This window comes from Danio rerio, chromosome 12 (assembly GCF_052040795.2).
Source record: "Danio rerio strain M-AB ecotype USA chromosome 12, GRCz13ab, whole genome shotgun sequence".
Lineage (NCBI taxonomy): Eukaryota > Metazoa > Chordata > Actinopteri > Cypriniformes > Danionidae > Danio > Danio rerio.
In genome coordinates, this window is record NC_141032.1 from 24,241,768 (window position 1) to 24,257,427 (window position 15,660).

Here is a 15,660-nt window from a genome sequence, read left to right on the forward strand (position 1 = left end):
GCAAAATGTCACACTGTCCTCATTATGGAAATTACCGGATGATGAGAAATAACTCATTTAAAACAGGTTATGGAGCTGCGCTTGTATCCCAGTGTGCTGCTTGAATTCGGTCGTTCATTCAACCTAATTCTCATCATTGGACATAATGCAGTCACACTGGAAGAACCTGTAAGGAGTTAAATGTAATTCATAGAGCATTGCAAGGCCATTTAACCTGCTCCAAAGAGCTAATGGATGCTCGTTCTCTCCTGCAAGGAAAACGCTGCAGAGACTTTTTAATCAATATTGCATCCTGCCCTTGTCCATACAGTCAAAACAGCCCAACCCATTTAGTAAAGCATTCTGGACAACAAGCTAGACAATTTAGACAACAAACACAATAGTGATGCACAAGAATTTGGACAGCTGAATGTGGAGAAAAAAAAAGAAATGAAAGCTTTAGCGATAGTTCTTTCAGGAAGACTAAGATGTCACGTCATTCATAATAATTATCTCGTCAGCCTATAACAACCAAGCAAGCTAGATATAAGCCCATCTAAACAATCTGTTTTGCTGTCCTCAGTTGACGTTGTGGAAGTCTCCCCCCATTCTCCCCACCACCACCAGGTCGGCCTTGTCTCCACTCAGAGGGTTGGCTTCACCCTGCCTTTATCTTCAGGCAGGATCTGCCAGCTCATCCAGAATTGCACCATAGACGGGGCTTACGCCAGAGGACTTGAAAGGACCATAACGAACTTACATTTATGCAATTAATTCACAATAAATGTTAAAATGTTTATCTGCCTCCTAAAAAGTCTTTCTGGTAGAAATACATTTTTTAGCATTCCCAGAAAAAGTTCAGTTTAACTAGCCGTGCTGTATTGGTTTAGGTTTGGTTCACTGTCAAATGTGATTAGTTACTTTACTTAAATATGAGTAATCTCGTTTTAACTTGTTAGGTTGACAACTAACTCTTTTTTTACGGTGTATAAAATGCAATTATACCAAAGACAGAAAAATCACATTTTTCTCTAAAAAAAATATAACCTAAGCAGTAATTTAATTTATTTGGCTAAGACTGAGAAGTGTTGCTTGTTTTTAAAGTGTATTCTAATTACATAAAACTTTGCTTTCGGCCCATACCAATAATCAAGAAATCTCTTTGGCTTCAAAAATATTTACAAGCTAAAAACTGTTATATGTAATGGATAGGGATGTAACGGTATTGTAAATACCGTCATACCGCAATATTAATTTTTTTCGATATTACCGAAGTCGCATGACTCGGTAAAACTATAGGTCTTCTGAGAAAATTTGCTTAGGCGAATGAAGCGAACGGGAGGTAGCGAAAACTACAATACCCATCAGCCCATGCTTGACCATCATCCCTTGCGGTCTGTTGTCGCTACAGATCCAGTAATGCGGAAATGGAGTGTGCTGCTAGAAGCGGGGATGAAAAGAGCTGGAAAACTCTAAGGCCCCGTTTACACTAATGCGTTTTAGTTTGAAAACGCATAAGTTTTGCTACGGTTACGCCAACCGTCCACACTACGCCGGAGTTCTCGAGCGCCGAAAACGGAGCGTTTCGAAATGTGTGGATAATGTCTCAGTGTGGATAATGGAAAACTGAGACATCTGAAAACGGAGGCGGGGCTGCAGACGTTCGCCTCTCTGATTGGGGCTTTTCCTGAATATTAAGTAGCCTAACACACAGTTCAGTCCTGCATCTTCTCCGTGTAAGTTCAGACTTCGCAAGTTTGATCAAGGCTGCAGTCTCTTCTTCTCAGTTTGATATGGAAAAGCAGACTATACCGAGGACACGGGTAAATCTTCAAAGGGAACAGTGTACTTTATAACTTCATTCACATCACCCTGGCTTCGTTGTTTCACTTTATCAACAATAAAATGTAAACATGATTTAAGGAACTGCCTATTTTCATTTTAATATTAGCAACTTAGACAGCAGAAATGTTGAGGCGTCGTGCTGCATAAGATGAGCGTCATCTTCACTGTGTGGATATTTATAACAAGACAGAGCCGATAACAACTGCCTCCTTTCAATTTCAGTGAAAATACGAAACACACCCTCTCTTTTGCTGAGTATCAGTTTTAATAATCGATAATGGCCATTTTAAAAGTATAACATACAATAAGTTTATACATTATAGGAAATAAAGGCGAGCGATCAGTCAATATACAGAATGTACGTGCTTACATTAATCATTAACTTTGCGCTCAGCCAAAACACGTTACCTGAGAACAAGTAATAGATTCCAATGACCAAAGTCAGGGAATATGTCGTTAGATAAAGACAACAAGATGAATGAAATATCCCGTTTAATAAATATAGTGAGATTAGATCCAGCGGGAGATGCTTGATGAGAAGTCCGACTAGCAGAGCTCTCATCTGGGTACATGGGCTGAGTGTGATTAAATGTTGAATGTGATGAGTTTTCAACAATACTAAATTGAAACTTTATTGTTTTTAAATGGTTTAATAATTTTTTGTTATTAAAATTGAAGTTCCTGTTTCAAAGCTTACAGATAGATGGCTAATTTGTATGTCATTGACACTTTTGGCACTTTTTTGGAGTATTTTCATAAGTTTTGTTTTTTCCTGTAAATGATTCAATAAATACCGTACCGTGACATTCATACCGAGGTATTACCGTACCGTGAAATTCTGATACCGTTACATCCCTAGTAATGGATAATCAACATTGCTGTGCCTTACAATAATTTAAAAGTACGATGAGGAGGAAAAGAACCATCAATTGGTAATCGAATGGGTATCACCTTCAAAAAGTGCAATTAAAATCTTTTAATGCACAGAAAGCCATTGATTATTGTGCTTATGCCATCGTCATTTGCCAAGTTATTGACAAGTTAAAACTAGTTTTGCTCTTTGTGGGCCATTTTCTAATCAAATTTTGTCAGTTATAATATGTTCGATATCCTAGTCCCCGCTTTGAACCAGTCACAGGCAGACAGAGAGGAAATGCATAGCTCATAATAACATCTGTTAGCTAATTCTTTAAGATTATTATTCAACGTATTTGTGAGTTGGTTAATGCCAATCGGCTCCCTGGTTTAGTATCGGTATCTTCGAGATTTTACACGGCAACTGTTACTAGGCTACAATGGTTAACTTACTACTGATTTTGAAGTGCATTTATATCAAACTGTGGTCAAAACTGACTGGAACTACCTGTGGATTAAACAATTTAACTGCACACTTTCCAACCAATTAGAGTTGAGAATTTGCGAATTTCTATGTATCTTCGAGATTTTACACGGCAACTGTTACTAGGCTACAATGGTTAACTTACTACTAATGTTGAAGTGCATTTATATCAAACTGTGGTCAAAACTGACTGGAACTACCTCTGGATTAAACAATTTAACTGCACACTTTCCAACCAATTAGAGTTGAGAATTTCTTCATATCATTGTATAGCCAATAAATACAATCATGATATTTATTACAAAAACAAAAGACAGGAAATCAGTGGATAGTGGACAGGGGATTTTCACATTCATTAACAAATTGGAATTCAGAAGTCTTTTTTTTCTCCCGCATTGAAAGACTTCCACAATACCAATATCTTTTTTTTCTCTCCATATATTTTCAATCCAGGACAAACCTTGCATATTTAGGAGAAAATAATCTCAGAGGATTCCCTGAAAGCATTACTCTAAATCCCAAGGCCATCATTTGCATTATCAGGATCGCCAAGAACCAGACCACTTAGGAAAATATCATACTATAAGTCAACCACAGCACCCAGCAGTCTGATCAAGTGCCATTCAACCAGAAGCAAATGAAATGAGTGCTGGAGTTCATTCTGTCAGCAAAGCCCACCGTATTCACTGGTGTCGGATATCTCTGCAGTACATCATATCTGTGCTTTGTTGGCACAAATGTGTCACAATGTAAACGATCAGAGAATCAAACATGACACTTCATTGCCAGCAATTCAAATACCCAGAAAAACACATATACAGAAGTACAATGATTACTACAATGCGACTGTATATTAACAAAACATTATTGTGAGGTAAATTGCCAGATGCCAAATGAAGAGAAACTTATCGACTCATCCTAGATAGTATCTATCAATAATGAAGCATGGAGAGGATTAAAAGATCATTTAAAAGGGTTAGTTCACCGACAAAATGAAAGTTTGCTCAATATTTAATTATGCTCGAGTCATTTCCAACCATTATGAGTTTGTATTTTCAGTTGAACACTCTGAAGAAAGCTGTACACACTGACTTCAATAGTGGGAAAAGCAAATACTATGAAAGTCAATAGTTGCAGGTTTTCATCTTTCTTCAAAATATCTTCTTTTATCATTCAACAGATAAAAGAGACTCATTAAGAGTGAAAACAAGTAAATAGAGTAAATGATGACAGAGTTTTCACTTTTGGCTGAGCGATCCCTTTAATGAAAGTAATTTTTCAAACAATAGCTAGTGAATATCTTTCCGTGCACCCAGAATCAAGACTCAGGATGCTTCTATAGGTGCCACTACAAATGAACAACTTCTTTTTGGCATGGAAAAAAGCTAAAATTCCCAGCTGAAAAGAAGAGGATGCCAGGAGGGCACCGCAGGAGCTCTCGCCATGACAACATTATCACCGTGGCAGCTGCTCCAATCCACATCCACTACAAGACAGCGAAGAAAGAATGTTTACACAGCACAATGAAACAACAGCATAATACTCAACAGGGTACTGGTTGCTATCTATAATAGTCCTACTATGACTAAACACGAAAACACGCTATAAAGTTTTAAGGAGGTAAATAAATAATGCTTAATAAATAAATAGTCCAAGTCTTCACACATTTCATAGTGTATGTCATTACCTAAACAAAAAAATCAGGTTATGAACTCTCAGCCTCATGTATGAATTGTTGGTGAAAAAGTAATATTCAGTCACATGGCTATAGAACTCACTATCACTGAAGTCAAGTTAATCTCTAAATAGACTATAGTAAATAGGATTTCATTCAAAATTATTCTGCGTAGCAATAAACATTTATTTTAATCTTCTGTTTTCATGAAATATTTTATTTTGTTTTAATATGTTTTAATGTTTATGTCAAAATTTCTAGGCATACAAGGTTAAAATAAATATTTTGACTAAAATGTGATTCAATTTGTTTTTGTTTTGTTAGTTTTTTTTGTCATATCACATATATATATATATATATATATATATATATATATATATATATATATATATATATATATTTATACAACAGTTCTGTCTGGCTCTCAAATCTGATTGGCTGATAGTCGTGCAATAGTCTGCAAATAACAGCACTGGTTCAGCCAACTTAACCCTTCACCTTTGTGTATTACTCCGCCGCGACAAGCGGAGAGACGCTCTACAGTTTGACAAATATTGCTGCTGTTGGACAACATAATGTACTTTTGAGGCTTTTTTAGTTAAGAATGTAGTTGTTTAGATTGCAGTGCCTATTTTAAATATTTATCATTTCTGAGAGACAGCACTGCACAGCAGCTTTATATGATTAAGCTGAGCAAAGATGGTTGATGTTGGTGAAGTAGAATGATTTCTGCTGTTCTGATGTCAGCTCCAGATGTGAATGAATGGTGGAAGAAAGCAGTTTCTCAAACAAAAGGGTTTTTAGACTCTTCGTGTTTGATTTTCTTCTTTAAATGCATGATTATGCCGTCAAACTGTGGTATAAATGTAATATCACACTCGTAGCAGTGCGATGTGGCTGTATATCATCACTGGTGGAACACTAAGGCACAACGTACAACTCCCACCAGTGCCGATATACAGCAACATCGCACTCCTACAAGTGTAATATTAAACATATAATATCTATATTGATATTTTAACAGTGAAAAACATTGTGATATGAATTTTAGCTCATATGCAATGTTGAAATTGTACCATTTGTAACTGTAATGATTAATTTTATTGAATTGTTTATACAATGAAGACTCCGCAGTAATATTTTGCATTTGATTATTCAATTACTGTTTACCTGAATACTGTTGAACTTCTTGGAAAACAATAAAACGTTGTGTATTTAATAATAATAAAATATAATTGATGCAATCTAAAATTATAAAGTCTTTCCAAATAGAGATGATCATCAAGTCATGTGGTGAAATGGTATTCATATCGCAATGTAAATGGCATAATAACAAAATAGATTAGTTCTTAGATTCTTACAATATCGTGCAGCCCTACTGGATATGAATGCCTTCTTAAAACAGATGGTGCTTCTAATACTCCATCATATTTTTTTCCTTTGTAAACATTTAACCCTTTTTATTATTTTTTTATATAAAACAAAAATAGGGAATTGCAAAAAATCCATGTTTTATGATCTGCATTCCAAATGTGGACACTCTTCATTTCTAGAGCATTAAAAAATAATAATAATAATAATAAGTTAATGTGTCAAAACCACAGCATGTTGAGCAGCACTTTATATAAGTGAGCACTTCAAAAACATATGGTCTACTATTCCTGGTCGAAAGTGCAGATCTGTGCAAAGTAATATCACCAATTAAAGGGCTAATATTACTGACAACATATTGCTGGTTGGGTAGCCTTGAAAATGAGCAATTTCAAGGCTATGTGCCAAATGACACTGGATTCTGTGATATGGTTTACTTTTTTTGAAACCAACAACCATTTGTAAAGTATCTCAGGACCATTTTTTAAATTATTAATACCAAAAGTAAAATGATTCAATTACAACTAGAAACAAAGTGTTAAAACACAAAAAATGGCAGAAACTTGGTTAATGATGGGTAAATTGAGAAGCTTAAAGGTGTTGTAAGTAAGTTTTTGACTCCTTTAAAGCATAATACGTTTCCGGATATTTAAGAAACATGCTAAGTGAACATTCTTGCTTTTCTGAAAAACAATGCTGAAGTCAGTTATTCTGCTTTGAAAACTAGCAGTAGCTGCTTTTGAAACAGTAGTAGACTCCGAAATGAGATACAGATCCAGAGTTCCACATGAGGTTATTAATTAGCAAATAATCTAAATATTACGAACATAAACATTAGGTGAGCAGGTTACATTGTAGCCATGAGTCCTAACAACACGCTACATAATGAGATTTGCAGTGATAAGCCAAATTTAAATACAGCCATTTAGAAGCACAGAATATACACTCGCTCTCGAAATGGTAAGGTTTATAAACTAATTAATACATATTAAACTTCTTTAACGTTATTAAATGTACATGCTGAATCACTGATATGTGTTAGTTTTGAGTCTCAATTCTAAAGTTGAATTTCAAATGGTTTATTTTATTTTCAAGATCTGAGGTGAATGATCTGCTGCTGCTTTCAGTAGTATGGCAATAAATGTCATGTAAAATGGCATTCATACTTGCATTATTAGCATTTAACACTAAATAAAGCACATGAGGTCTACCTGAGGTGATCACAGTGCTGTTTTTCAGCTGCGAGAAATAGAAGCCGTTTCCTACATCAATACATCAGTTTGAGGTGTTGGTTAGAACAAAAAGTCATTTTAATATGGAAAATGTTCCTTCTATCGTGTACCGTTGAGAACACTTTAATCAGCCTTTAGGCTCAATCGTCAGACTCACTCCTTAATCTGGCAACCTGCGCTTGTGTTTGTTTTGATCCAGGAATGTAAAACCTAATACCTAATTCAACTACTGGGTTCAAACTAACACACTGCACCTTTAATAGGCAATAATCACTGTATCATCCATATTACATTTCTTCTGAACTTCTATAAAGTTACATTTGTTTATTAACTTTAATGCACCAAAAAAAGCATTGAATAGCCAAGAATGGTAGATTATTGCAGAAAACAAATTATAAAAGAAATGTAGAGGAGGTGAGCTGTGACAAGGTGATTGACAGGGTAATTTAAACAGCTACATAGAGCAGGTAGATAAACAACAGAAGTATGGTCAGGAGAATTCAGCATAAACAACACGAAAGCATGGATGCAACCCACCTCATGAGTTCAGGCTGGTGGTGGTGTTGTGATGGTGTAGGGGAGATTTTTTTGAGTTGCTTACAATCAGTTAAACATATTTAAACACACACACACACACACACACACACACACACATATGCACATTAGCACTGCATTACTTTAGATTTGCAAAACTAGTTTGTTTCTGAAACATTAACATTCATTAAACATTAACATGTTTTTTTCTCAGTTGTATCTGGATGCAGTTTTTATGATGCAAGCTGAGATTACATTGCTCAGAGATGCAATGTCAGACTCAATGTACTCAATGGAGCTAGTGACGTCACTGTGAGAGGTAGAGTTAGGTGAGTCCATTAAAAAGCATTGGATGCAGCTCAGATTGCACTGCACCAAGTCTGCAGCCAGACCCATCTGATTTTTTTTAGAAGTTGGTTATATAATCACTTGCAAATTAATCTCTTAAGCAGAGTCATGGATTTTACAGCTATACATCACGTGAAGCATTATTATTATATAGATTATATAGATTATTTAGAATTTTGAAACTGAATAATTACTGTGGTTTGCCAAATTTGCTATGGTTACAATCCAAAACACAGATATGGGGAGTCACAGTTCCTCACTTCCTCTCTTAACACACCAAACCATACTAAATGAAACATTAAACCACAATAAAAATAAATAAATTGAGAGAATGAGCCATGAAGGATTAAGTTTTCTAGGTTTGCTATCCAAAAACCCATTACAACTGCAAGTATTATGGTGGTTCCTCGATATTTACCTAATGTATTTCTGAGGAAACCACAAGAGAGATATGTTTTGTCAGTATAAATTCCCGAGTCACCTCAGCCTACAAACATGTTCGGTACACATTTCAATTCTCAAGTTCTCACAGCTAGAGGCACACTCTCATTTATTTCCATCTGCTGCCATTAAACAGTGACATCAAATTAGGCTGAATATGACTATCATTTCCTAATCAAACTGACTGACGCCTTCCTGTACTGTTCCACCTTCTCTTTGTCCCACAGTACTCAAGTTCCTGCTCCAGGCCTCTTCTCACACGGCTACTAATGAGCCCTCTAATCAGCGAATGGGCTCTTCAGAAGAATCTCTCATTAAAATCGGAGAGAAAAATGAAATGACAGAGACACAAAATGCTACGCACATGTGAGGCTTTCAACATTTAATTGAGGGCGTTTTAAATGTCACAAAGTTCTACGCTTGGCCTTCATGCTGGAATAAAACAATTTCGAAGCGAGTATTTAAATGGCCATTATGTAAAATTAAGTTCTCACTTGGTGTCAAGGATCCATGCGATGCTGAATGAATAGTGGAATTATGAAGGTGCTTCACAGGCACAGCAGACGGAAACGCAGCCAAGAGCCCACTGTTCCAGGACAGAGAAGTTGATCACGATCCATGAAAGTATTGTGTAGCCTTTGGCAACTTCAATGCTGACTTCAGCAGCCGTTCAAAGAACACGCGTTTCTGCTCAGCTGAAAAGTGTGTTAATCTTAGGAAACATAACAGATGCAGAGATAAGGGCTGGATGGTACTTGAGTAATATCTGAATAATAGTAACAACTAAATAATAGATGTCTCGTTTTGAAAATTACTAAAGTGATTTTATATACATAAAAAAGCACATTAAATAAAACAGAATGTTTAAATTTTTTAAATAAATTGTGAATATTAAATGACAGTATAAACGATCAGCATCATTCACTGTACAACATATAACTTAACACAGTCAAGCCTGAAATTATTCATACCTCTGGGGGGGTATATATACAGGTGTGTGTATATAACATATATTATATATTGGGCGAGGCAGTGGCGCAGTAGGTAGTGCTGTCGCCTCACAGCAAGAAGGTCGCTAGGTCGCTGGTTCGAGCCTCGGCTGGGTCAGTTGCATTTCTGTGTGGAGTTTGCATGTTCTTCCTGTGTTTACGTGGGTTTCCTCCGGGTGCTCCGGTTTTCCCTCACAGTCCAAAGACATGTGGTACAGGTGAATTGGGTATGCTAAATTTCACCGTAGTGTATGTGTGTGAATGAGTGTGTATGGGTGTTTTCCAGAGATGGGTATTAGCTGGAAGGGTATCCGCTGCATAAAACATTTGCTGGATAAGTTGGGGGTTCATTCTGCTGTGGCAACCCCAGAAAAATAAAGGAAAAAAGCCAAAAAGAAAATGAATGAATGAATATTATATATTACAAATTGTATTTGATTTTTGCCATTACAGAAACAAATGAATGCAAAAAATGGAAAAGTAACAATATTCTTAATATTACTGTATATTCGATTAAATAAAGGTATACTTTGTGGAACTTTTCAGAAACATCTTTCACAAATCACAAAAATTGTAAATAAAATATAGAAGTTTGCAGGTTAAATGTCAGATGAGGACCAATTTAAAATAAATCTGCAATCTGCAATTTGGCTCAACGCTAAGTATTTTCTCTAGTGGCCCAGTCTGGTCAAGATTTTTACTAGCTCTGCCAAAATATTTTTACTGGCCTCATAAAAAAAAAAATAAATAAATAAATAAATATATATATATTGGTCATGTCTTAGCCATATATTCAAAATAAAATACAAAAACAAGGTAATTGAAGCCCAAGCCAAAGAAACCCTGATCTACACTAAATAAGCCAGTCTCCAAACAAACACACTACAAGAATGTGAAAAGTATTAGTGCAGGGTAATTTTGCATGTTCTCCCTGTGTTGGCGTGGGTTTCCTCCGGGTGTTAAGTTTTTCCCCCACAAGTCCAAAAAACATGTGGTGAATTGGGTAAATTGTCCATAGTGTACTCATGTGGATGAATATGTATGGATGTTTCCCAGTGATGGGTATCAGCTGGAAGGACATCCGCTACGTAAAAACTTGCTGGATAAGTTGGCGGTTCATTCCGCTGTGGCGACCCCAAATTAATAAAGGGACTAAGCCAGAAAGAAAATAAATGACTGAATGATTGGGCCTAAAATCAAAATCTTGATTAATTGAACATTTTGACTTGATTACAATTAATGAAAACAATGTTTTGCCCATAATTTAATGACACGTTTTGTAAAGTAAATATGCTCACTTGTTACAAGTGAAGGATTTTTATTTAAATTTTATTTTGATTGCAATTTTAAAAGAATTTAAGGAAACTGTCTATCTATGACTATTTATTAAACATCAACGCTTAACAACTGAAATGAAACACACTGCCTAAAACCATCCTAAATAATTAAATTACTTACTTGCACTATATATTCAATGTTTTTCATATTGACAGTAGAAAATCAGCAATATCTTTTCTAAGTAGAAGAACTCTTGTATATCCTGTAAATCCTATGTATATCCTGTAAATCTTATGAAAACAAATATCTTAAGGTAAACAATAATTTTAATGTAATGGAAAATGTGCTGCCTAAAAGGCTTAACAGAGTGAGTTAGCATGCGGTAGGGAAAGTAATAAAAAAAATTGACCTGAAAAAAGTTGATCGATTATATGTTTATATGTTATAGGTTGTAGTTGATCGATTATAGTTTTGGTTACTTTTCGATTAATTGCCCAACCCTAAAAAGTATAGAGAAAAAATTTACACTCGCAAGTGACTCCAATTTTTTTACCAAACATTAACACATTCACTAGAATGTCTCAACTAATTCATAAAAAAATCCTCAAAATACCAATGCTAATACTGTTTCTTCTACTAAAGCATTAGCATGGCATTTGTGATCTCATACTCACATATCTTTATATCAGAGAAAAATCTATTACACGAAATAACATTCATTTGATGTTTACTTTTAGAAATCTCCTTTCTTTTATTGAAGATGTGTACAAATCCTCATACCAGCTCATAACAGTGTTTAAAAGCTCCACACACTATCTTTAGCAAGCCTCAACTGAAGTAAAGGCCAGAGGGAGCTTCTGTGAGCTCAAACTGTGATGTTTCTGCACAGAGCTGCAAAGCTTCAGTCTGATGTTGGACAGAGACCAAATGCTGTTCAGGGAAAGTGACTCCTCACCTATTGCAGTACTAACTCAAATATGACTTGGCACATTATCAAGCCCCCACCTAGATTTATCAGCTGTGGGAAAAGGACATTTAAAAACATTCCGATACACTGACTTGTGGTTACATGAAGGACATTTGTGCACATGCTACTTATATCACAAGCTAAAAACCATCAAACTGTGCCAGCTACAATTGGGAAATAATTAAACCGATAAAGAGCCATCCCATTAGATGAATTTAAGTAGCTCTGTTTTGGTCAGGGATTCCTCACCTTCCTCACCTGGATTAAGATTTAATTAATTCATTTATCTTTAGTGCATGTACTTTTTCTCTTAAAAGGTAATAAGCTATTTAAAAATAAAATTAAATAAAATAGAGTTGTTGATATCTGCTTCACACGAGACCTCATAGATGTTTATATTTATTGGTCACCTCGTTGTTGCTCTTATTTTACCTGATCCATTTTTTCCACACTTTGAAACAACTTTGAAATTAATTTGCTGAGGTCATGGATGAAAGGTAACAATGTCATGTTCGACTTCATGCACAGCTTAATTAATTTGCTTTACGAGACCTGAATATATCATCAGGAGGTACAGGTATTCATTGTTTTGTGTGCATATGTCAGGGTATATACACTCATTTTTACTACAAAAAGTTATTTCCTGACCTAATGTTTCATGTAATGTCTATACATGGTAAATCATAAGAAATGTTTAAATTTATTACAGCATATCATAAAAAATGCTATAGTTTCGATTTATTTTTATATTGATGTAAAACAGATGATGCTTACACAGCACTAATAATGTGAGAGCATTTTTTTGACCAAGAAGTAAAAACAACAAACCTCCATCCAATATACAGATATTTGTCAAACTAATTTTAGATAATATTATTAGTTTTTTAACCTATTAATAGTAGGTAAAACTACTTCATTATAAAGCCGCGATCACACTGCACTTTTCGCTCCATAGACTTCTATTCATAGGCATGTGAACGCGGCAGACCAGAAACGCAAGCACGTGTGACATGTCGCATTTCACTGCATTCGAAAGTTCAAGATTGGTCAATTACTACCAGCGAAATCACATCAGGTGATTGTTTTGGACCAATAGAAGAGATTTTAAAATAAGAAATTTAAAATATGGAGCAATTGCTCACTTTTATAATGTCTAATCATATTGTTTAACCACACCCCTTTTCACAGCTCCATATGACAAAATGCTCTAATGTAGACTGGAAAATGCCATTTCAAAATTCCATGACTTTTCCAAGTTTTCAATAACCATATGAACCCTGATATGTTTTTTTTTTTTTTTTTTTTTTTTTTTTTACTCTCAAAATGCCGGTAGAAGCCAATCCAACATTTAAAAGAACAATTCACCCTCAACTTTTTTTTCAAAACAGAAAAGAAGATACTTTGATATGTTGAAAACCTGTAACTATTGACTTCCATAGTATTTGTTTTTCCTATTTTGGAAGTCAATGGTTTCAGTTATCCAGTTTCCTTCAAAATATCTTCTTTTATGTTCAACAGAAACAAAAGAAGAAAGAAACTCATAAAGATTCGGAATCACTTGTGAGGATGGGTAAATGATGACTAAATTTTCATTTTTGGGCGAACTATCCCTTTAAGCTCAACAACAAACATGCGACTCAAAGCGGAAGCTTTTTTTATCTCATCACATATGAAAAGATAATCTCAGCTATGCTATCATTCTCTATCTAAGCCCCATTTGATGGGATCATGAGATCACAGGCCACTGACTATAAGACGTGCTCTCTCCAATGGTTCTTACCTTTGTCTGAAAGAGTCTGTATTCCAAAGATTTAATATCTCAGGCGTACATCTTTACTTCAAAAAGAAGACGACGACGAAAACTGAAAAGCCATAGCTATTGTTGTCTGATTTCAGAAGTACATGCACATCCAGTTTGTTCTCAAGGAAAAGAGACAGTCCAACAGATTAGCACTCACTAGCTATGTTCACAAGACAGTGAGGCAAGTCATTGGGTCAAAGTTGACCAATCACAGGCTTCATGTGACCAGATTATTCCTCTAAAGGGCTTAGAAACATAATCCTGTGGCTAAGTGAGGTTACACCTAAAACCATGCCTAGTCAAAGAAACCAAGTAAATACAGAACAAAGTTATGTTCAGATCATGTCTGCACAATATTAGGGCCTGATTTACTAAACGGAAAGCTTCTTGGTTTGAGAGGGAGACAGGAAATGAGTGTGCATAATGAAATATTTATCAATGGCTGAAATATATTGAATATCAGCTGATAAAGAAAGAAATGTATGCAGTTTATAATCAATACTCCTATTATTTCATGCATTAACCCCAACTTTTTTGTTGCAGAGGACTTTAAAAAAAATGGATCGAGAGTTAAATGTATTATGCTTAAGTGATTTTATTACCGTTTTGACACTACTGTAAACCTTTCAGATCAGAATGACCAGAGGTGTGACTTATGTTTGAATTACTTTCACAGCTAATGGCTTGCGCACTGGGCCAGTAAAGTACAAATGAGCTCAGATCTGCTACATAAAATCTACAATACATCATCTGTGTACTTAGGCTATATATATTGCTGTCATAGTTTAAAGCAGTAGCCTTGAAAACGAGTATTTCAAGACTATATGCCAAATGACGATTTTATGACTGGATTCTGAGACTCGGTTTACTTTTCAAGAGCCATTTGTAAAGTATCTCTGAACCATTTTTTTGGAAAATGGAAAGTTAAGACATGCAAGTTTATATTTGGGTTTTACATATATGAAGCATATGTCCAAATATTGTTTATGTGAACACATATGAACACATCTATTAAAATATGGCTAATATATTTAAACATACATATTTTCAATTCCAATGGTTGAAAAACATATAAGAAATTATTTATAATATAATAATATATAAGCAGACCTTTTTACAATATTTCAAAGTATTTGTTGCACTTTTGACATGTTTTACATTTGTAAAATCCAAATATGAAATTGTTTGTCATATGTAAGTTGCATATATTGCCATATATCAGATTTATATATGCAAGAAGTCAGTTGTTAATGACTATATTTTAAAAGAAAATGGTATGTGGATGAAACAGTTAAATATTTGAAATAAATTAGCATTACTACTGGTTCGAGCCCAGACTGGGTCATTTTTCCATTGGCATTTCTGTGAGAAAAGTGCAATGCCTATAGATGCCTAGAGGAATGTGGGGTTTCAAGCCTTAGACCGGCCCACCTCAGTTCACGACTGACTATATTAAAATAAAGTCATTTCCAATTCAGTTTCTAATGACACTATCACGTCTTTTTCAAGAAAACAGCTGCTTTAGAACTTCAAATGTTCAACAACCTTACAGTTTTGTATGTCTTAACAATAAAAAATAAAAAAATAAAAAAAACACTAACTCAGGAGAGGATCAAACACGGGTCGACAGCGTGGCAACTCAACGTGCTGACCGCTGGACCACAACGGCACTGTTAAGGCTTGTATGGCCGGAATAATACTTAATCCTCATCATTACCCTGCAGGCAAAAGTTTACTCATGGGGCTGCAAGACAATAAATAAGAAGAGCGGAGCTGTGGCAAAATAATGGATAAAAAGAGTGAGGGTATGGTCAAATAAATAAATAAATGAAAAAAAGTGTGACTGCGACTGCTGCTTTCT

At 35.1% G+C, this 15,660-nt stretch overlaps 1 protein-coding gene across 4 annotated transcripts in view; it reads right to left on the reverse strand.

Moving 5' to 3' along the window:
- Positions 1-15,660, reverse strand: part of thrab (thyroid hormone receptor alpha b) — a 250,974-nt gene that overhangs the window by 199,195 nt on the left and 36,119 nt on the right. For 2 of the 4 annotated variants that reach the window (XM_087276191.1, XM_087276188.1), the window contains exon 1: positions 13,779-13,932. The exons of the other annotated variants lie outside the window; for them this stretch is intronic. The gene's annotated coding sequence lies outside the window, so the exon portion shown is untranslated. Of the gene's footprint in view, positions 1-13,778; positions 13,933-15,660 lie in introns of those variants that run through there. 4 annotated transcript variants of the gene reach the window in all.